Here is an 8070-nt window from a genome sequence, read left to right on the forward strand (position 1 = left end):
CCCATCACCCAAAGTCAGATTGTCCTCTGTCACCTTCTATCTAGTTTTCTTTGTGTCCCTCGCCCTTTCCCTCTCCCTCTCCCCCCTCCCCCCATAACCACCACACTCTTATCAATGTCTCTTAGTCTCACTTTTATGTCCCACCTACATATGGAATAATGCAGTTCCTGTTTTTTCTGATTTACTTATTTCACTTCATATAATGTTATCAAGATCCCACCATTTTGCTGTAAATGATCCGATGTCATCATTTCTTATGGCTGAGTAGTATTCCATAGTGTATATGTGCCACATCTTCTTTATCCAGTCATCTATTGACAGGCTTTTTGGTTGTTTCCATGCCTGGCCACTGTGAACAATGCTGCAATAAACATGGGGCTGCATGTGTCTTTACGTATCAATGTTTCTGAGATTTTGGGATATATACCCAGTAGAGAGATTGCTGGGTCATAAGGTAGTTCTATTTTCAGTTTTTTGAGGAACCACCATACTTTCTTCCATAATGGTTGTACTACTTTACATTCCCACCAACAGTGTATGAGGGTTCCTTTTTCTCCACAGCCTCTCCAACATTTGCTATTACCTGTCTTGTTAATAATAGCTAATCTAACAGGTGTGAGGGCCTGACCTGTGGTGGCGCAGTGGATAAAGCGTCGACCTAGAAATGCTGAGGTCGCCGGTTCGAAACCCTGGGCTTGCCTGGTCAAGGCACATATGGGAGTTGATGCTTCCAGCTCCTCCCCCCCTTCTCTCTCTCTGTCTCTCCCTCTCCTCTCTAAAATGAATAAATAAAAAAAATAATAATAAAATAAAAAAAAACATGTCTAACAGGTGTGAGGTGGTATCTCATTGCAGTTTTGATTTGCATTTCTCTAATAACTAAAGAAGATGAGCATCTTTTCATACATCTGTTGGCCATTTGTATTTCTTCCTGGGAGAAGTGTCTGTTCATGTCCTCTTCCCATTTTTTTATTGGATTGTTTGTTTGTTTGTTGTTGAGTTTTATGAGTTCCTTGTATATTTTGGATATTAGGCCCTTATCTGAGTGTTGTTTGAAAATATCATTTCCCATTTAGTTGGCTGTTTATTTTGTTATCAGTTTCTCTTGCTGAGCAAAAACTTCCTAATCTGATGTAGTCCCATTCATTAATTTTTGCCTTCACTTCTCTTGCCTTTGGAGTCAAATTCATAAAATGCTCTTTAAAACCCAGGTCCATGAGTTTAGTACCTATGTCTTCTTCTATGTACTTAATTGTTTCAGGTCTTATGTTTAGATCTTTGATCCATTTTGAGTTAATTTTAGTACAGGGGGACAAACTGTAGTCCAATTTCATTCTTTTGCATGTGGCTTTCCAGTTTTCCCAGCACCATTTATTGAAGAGGCTTTCTTTTCTCCATTGTGTGTTGTTGGCCCCTTTATCAAAAATTATTTGACTAGGCCCTGGCCGGTTGGCTCAGCGGTGGAGCGTCGGCCTGGCATGTGGGGGACCCGGGTTCGGTTCCCGGCCGGAGCGCATAGGAGAGGCGCCCATTTGCTTCTCCACCCCCACCCCTTCCTTCCTCTCTGTCTCTCTCTTCCCCTCCCGCAGCCGCAGCCGGGGCTCCATTGGAGCGGGGATGGTCCGGGCGCTGGGGATGGCTCCTTGGCCTCTGCCCTGGGCGCTGGGGTGGCTCTGGTCGCGGCGGGGTGGCGCCCCAGAGGGGCGGAGCGTCACTCCCTGGTGGGCGGAGCGTCGCCCCTGGTGGGCGTGCCAGGTGGATCCTGGTTGGGCGCATGCGGGAGTCTGTCTGGCTGTCTCTCCCCGTTTCCAGCTTCGGAAAAGTGCAAAAAAAAAAAAATTAAAAAAAAAATTATTTGACTATATATGTGGTTTTATTTCTGGGTTTTCTATTCTGTTCCATTGGTCTGAGTGTCCATTTTTCTGCCAATACCATGCTGTTTTGATTGTCGTGGCCCTATAATAGAGTTTGAAGTCAGGTATTGTAATGCCCCCAGCTTCATTCTTTCTCTTTAGGATTGCTTTGGCTATTCAGGGTTTTTTATAGTTCCATATAAATCTGATGATTTTTTGCTCCATTTCTTTAAAAAATGTCATTGGAATTTTTATGGGAATTGCATTAAATTTGTATATTGCTTTGGGTAATATGGTCATCTTGATTATATTTATTCTTCCTAACCAAGAACAAGGAATATTCTTCCATCTCATTATATCTTTTTCGATTTCCCTTAACAATGGTTTATAGTTTTCATTATATAAGTCCTTTACATTCTTTGTTATGTTTATTCCTAAGTATTTTATTTTTTGTTGTTGCAATTGTGAAGGGGATTATTTTTTTGAGTTCGTTCTCAAATGTTTCATTGTTGGCATATAGAAAGGCTATTGACTTCTGTATGTTAATTCTGTATCCTGTGACCTTACTGTATTGGCTTATTGTTTCTAGTAGTCTTTTTGTGGATTCTTTGGGGTTTTCGATGTATAGGATCATATCATCTGCAAAAAGTGATACCTTTACTTCTTCTTTTCCGATATGGATGCCTTTTATTTCTTTGTCTTGTCTGATTGCTCTGGCTAGAACCTCTAGTACCACATTGAATAAGAGTAGAGAGAGTGGACAACCCTGTCTTGTTCCTGATTTAAGGGGGAAAGCCTTCAGTTTTGTGCCATTTAATATGATGTTAGCTGATGGTTTATCATATATGGCCTTTATCATGTTGAGATATTTTCCTTCTATACCCATTTTGTTGAGAGTCTTAAACATAAAATTGTGTTGTATTTTATTGAAAGCCTTTTCTGCGTCTATTGATAAGATCATGTGGTTTTTGTTCTTTGTTTTGTTGATATGGTATATTACTTTAACCATTTTACGTATGTTGAACCATCCATGAGATTCTGGGATGAATCCCACTTGATCATGATGTATTATTTTTTTAATATGTTGTTGTATTCGATTTGCTAGTATTTTATTTAGTATCTTAGCATCTGTATTCATTAGAGATATTGGTCTGTAGTTTTCTTTTTTTGTACTATCCTTGCCTGGTTTTGGTATGAGGGTTATGTTGGCCTCATAAAATGTGTTTGGAAGTATTGCTTCTTCTTCTATTTTTTGGAAGACTTTGAGTAGAATAGGAACCAAGTCTTCTTTGAATGTTTGATAAAATTCGCTGGTATAGCTGTCTGGGCCTGGACTTTTATTTTTGGGTAGGTTTTTAATGGTTTTTTCTATTTCTTCTCCACTAATAGGTCTGTTTAGGCTTTCTGCTTCTTCTTGACTCAGTCTAGGAAGGTTGTATTGTTCTAGGAATTTATCCATTTCTTCTAGGTTGTTGAATTTAGTGGCATAAAGTTTTTCATAGTATTCTACAATAATTCTTCGTATATCCACAGTGTCCGTGGTGATTTCTCCTCTTTCATTTTGGATTTTGTTTATATGAGTTCTTTCTCTTTTTTCCTTGGTAAGTCTTGCCAAGGGTTTGTCAATTTTGTTGATCTTTTCAAAGAACCAGCTCCTTGTTCTATTAATTTTTTCTATAGTTTTTCTGTTCTCTATTTCATTTATTTCTGCTCTGATTTTTATTATCTCCTTTCTTTGGCTGGTTTTGGGTTGTCTTTGTTCTTTTTCTAGTTCCTTAAGGTGTGAAGTTAAATGGTTCACTTGGGCTCCCTCTTGTTTGTTCATATATGCCTGAAGTGATATGAACTTCACTCTTATCACTGCTTTTGCTGCATCCTATAGATTCTGATATGTTGTATTGTCATTTTCATTTGTCTGTATATATATTTTTATCTCTGCACTTATTTCTTCTTTGACCCATTCATTTCTTAAAAGCATGTTGTTTAGTTTCCACATTTTTGTGTGATTTTTTTCCTCTTTTTTGCAGTTGAATTCTAGTTTCAAGGCTTTATGATCAGAAAATATGCTTGGTACAACTTCGATTTTTCTGAATTTGCTGATGTTGTTTTTGTGGCCCAACATATGATCAATTCTTGAGAATGACCCATGTACACTGGAGAAAAATGTATACTCAGTCACTTTGGGATGAAATGTCCTGTAGATGTCTATCATATCCAGGTGCTCTAGTGTTTTGTTTAAGGCCACTATATCTTTGTTGATTCTCTGTTTGGATGACCCATCTAGAGCCGTCAGCAGTGTATTGAGGTCTCCAAGTATGATTTTATTTTTGTCAGTTTTTGTTTTAAGGTCAATAAGTAGCTATCTTATATATTTTGGTGCTCCTTGGTTTGGTGCATATATATTAAGAATTGTTATGTCTTCTTGATTCAGTGTCTCCTTAGCCATTATGAAATGGCCATTTTTGTCTCTGAGTACATTTGCTGTCTTGTAGTCAGCATTATCAGATATGAATATTGCTACGCCTGCTTTTTTTTGGATGTTATTTGCTTGGAGTATTGTTTTCCAGCCTTTCACTTTGAATTTGTTTTTATCCTTGTTACTTAGATGAGTTTCTTGTAGGCAGCATACAGTTGGATTTTCTTTTTTAGTCCATTCTGCTACTCTGCCTTTTTATTGGTGAGCTTAATCCGTTTACATTTAGTGTAATTATTGACACTTGTGAGTTCTCTATTGCCATTTTATAGATTGCTTTCTGTTAGTTTTGTGTCTTGTTTGAGCCTTCTCTTTCGTTTTTCTATCTTTTGTTTTTATTTGGTTGTATTCCATACATCTTTCCTCTGTTGCTATCTTTTTTAAATCATGTGCTTCTGTGGTGGTTTTTTCAGTGGTGGTTACCATTAATGAAAAGGGTTCCTACCCTGTTCCTTGTAGTGCATATTTTGTGAGTACTTTTGCACTCCATCGTCCTTTGCTACTGTTAATCTCTATCCCTGCCCCCCTTTATCTTTGTTGTTGTCACAGTTTAAATTTGGTTTTATTGTGTTCTTCTTGGAGCTTTTACTGGTGGCTTTGTTTTTTTTTTTTGTTCTTTGTATCTGATTGGAGAACCCCCTTTAGTAGTTCCTGGAGTGGGGGTTTTCTGATGATAAATTCCTTCATCTTTTCTGTATCTGTGAATGTTTTTATTTCTCCTTCATATTTGAAGGATAGCTTTGATGGGTATAGTATTCGTGGCTGAAAGTTCCTCTCTTTCAGGACTTTAAATATTGGGATCCACTCTCTTCTAGCTTGTAGAGTTTCTGTTGAGAAATCAGATGATAATCTAATGTGCCTTCCTTTATATGTTGTATTCTTCTTTTCCCTGGCTGCCTTGAGAATTTTTTCTCTGCTGTTGGTTTGTGCCAATTTCATTATGATGTGCCTTGGAGTAGGTTTGTTGGGGTTAAGAAAACTCAGCGTTCTGTTTGCTTCTTGAATTTGAGGCTTTAGTTCTTTCCACAGGCTTGGGAATTTCTCATCTATTATTTGTTTGAGTATGTTCTCCATTCCATTTTCTCTCTCTTCTTTCTCCCTCTGATATACCTATTATTCTTATGTTATTCTTTTTGATGGAGTTAGATAATTCCTGTAGAAATGCCACACTTCTTAAATGACTTGACAACGACTTTATAAGATGCACCCGGTTTTTAGACCCAAATTTTTCAAAAATGGATATGTCTTATACATGGGGAAATACAGTACTTATCTTGGATCCTGACCAGGCAGTGATGCAGTGGACAGAGCATTGGCCTGGGATGCATAAGGCCCAGGTTCATAATCCTGAGGTCACTGGCTTGAGCGCGGGCTCACCAGCTTGAGTGTGGGGTCACTGGCTTGAACATGGGATCATAGATATGACCCCATGGTCTCCAGCTTGAACCCAAGGTTGCTGGCTTGAGCAAGGGGTCACTGGCTCAGCTGGAGCACCCTGGTCAAGGCACATACAAGAAAGCGATCAATGAACAACTAAAGTATATCAATGAAGAATTGGTGGTTCTCATCTCTCTCTTTTCATATATCTGCCTGTCCCTATCAGTCCTCTCTCTGTCTCTCTGACTCTGACTCTCTCACTAAAAAAAAAAAAGTATATCTTGGAAATTGTTCCTTATAGTATCTATAGAGGTGATTCATTCTTTATAACTATATAAAGTAGTTTTTAAACCTCCCTCCTAGGACATAATTGGTTGGAAATTTTAATCTTGCCTGAGCTACTCACCTCAAGGCATACTGGGAGTTCTAGTTTTTGGTCAATTTAGTCTTGCTTGGAAAACAGAACTTGAGCAGAAGACACATGTTGGAAACTAAAGGGCTCGTCCAACAACAATGTCAGAGGACAAACTGTACTGTGTTATGCCAGTTCTTACCCTTATACTCAAAAGCAAATTATTTATTCATTTAAACCACCAAGGTATCTACCAGCAATGAGATACCCAGAGTTGTCTTGGCATCAGGAAATCAATAACATCTGATTCAGCACCCCAACCCGACCCCCACTATGCACACACCGCACCTTCTCTTCCTTACATCATTGCTTTGGTTTTCTGTTTCCCAAGTCACCCTTAACAATTATTTATGTGACAAATTACTAGTTAGAAAGTTCTCTCATAAACTGATGGATCGGAAGAGACACGCATATCAAATCAACTCAGACCAAAGTTTATATAACTGATTGCAACATTATCTCACAAACATTTGTTAAACCAAAAAGATAAATAAACAGGCCTGATCAGGAGGTGGTGCAGTGGATAGAGTGTCAGACTGGGACACAGAGGACCCCAGTTCAAAACCTCGAGGTTGCCAGCTTGACTGTGGGCTCATCTGGTTTGAGCAAGGCTCACCAGCTCGAGCTCAAGGACGCTGGCTTGAGCAAGGGGTCACTCGGTCTGCTGTAACCCCCCAGGTCAAGGCACATATGAGAAAGCAATCAATGAACAACTAAGATGCTGCGACGAAGAATTGATGCTTCTCATCTCTCTCCCTGCCTGCATGTCTGTTCCTCTTTCTTGTCTCTGTCAGTCACCAAAAAAAAAAAAGAACTGATATGCAGTTGATCTTTCACTTTCTAAATTCGGCATTTTGGTGATATTTGAATTTCTCACATTTGCATGCATTCCTTTTTGTGTGTGTATGATCAAAAGAACAATAAACATTGTTCTTTGTCTCCTTCCCTTATACATTTTTCCCGTCTCAGCTCTTTCCATCGTCCTCAAATGTGTCCCTTCCCCAAGAATGTTCTTCGTGTCCCATTCAACACTGAAATTTTATACATAATGGCATTTCAATAAATGGTTAGGTAATGCCATGAATTAAACCTATCACCTAGTGTGTATGTTCTTGATCCCCCCTGCAATATCTACTTCTTTGAAGTGAGGATCACAGGACCTTTCCAACTGTTCTCCACTCCCTGAACACTTCCACCTCAGTATGTAAATGAAGTTAGCTCCATCCACCTGTCATCCCTGGGATGTTGATAACACCCCTGTAGCAGGACCTAAGGGCCACCAAGAATCGTGATCAGGATCTATGGCTAGGCAGGTGAACAGGTTTTATAAATTGCTATTCCTCACTCTTGACATAGGGATATCAGAAACACCTCCAAAAACATATGGAGCTTGTTTTTTTCTGTCGTCTTAAGATGTGGAAAGAGTACATAATATCAGAGTCAAAACTCAGATGCCTCCAAACAGCTGTGTGATCTCAGGCAAGTCATTAACTTCTTTCCTTCAGGAACTTCCCATGCAACATAACACTTAACAAGAAAAAGTAAGGCCCAGAAAAGACCTGAGAGTAGGTTGTTCCAGGCCCCTGGAAATAATTGAGTCCAAATCCCACCTCTTCCATTTACTACCTTTGACAGGTTACCGGTATCTGAATGTAGGTTTGCTCATGTATAAAGTGATGACAATGAAAGCAGATAGGGCAAATGTGAAGATTAAATGAGATCATAAAGTTAAAGCTCATGGTGTACACGTCACAACCATTAACCATGTTCTTTTTATTATCACAGTGTAGGAAAAACAGCTGGGTGGTTATGCTTGCTCGCTCATTTTCCAGCAGCAAGTACTTTGCATGATTAGTGCATGAACAAGTGGCAGAAAGCCACTGTGTATGTAGCCTGCCCTATACAGTATAAGGCTAGAAGTAGCGGGTGCTCCTGATCACTTGCCCACCACCCGG

The sequence above is a fragment of the Saccopteryx bilineata genome, chromosome 5 (assembly GCF_036850765.1).
Source record: "Saccopteryx bilineata isolate mSacBil1 chromosome 5, mSacBil1_pri_phased_curated, whole genome shotgun sequence".
Classification (NCBI taxonomy): domain Eukaryota; kingdom Metazoa; phylum Chordata; class Mammalia; order Chiroptera; family Emballonuridae; genus Saccopteryx; species Saccopteryx bilineata.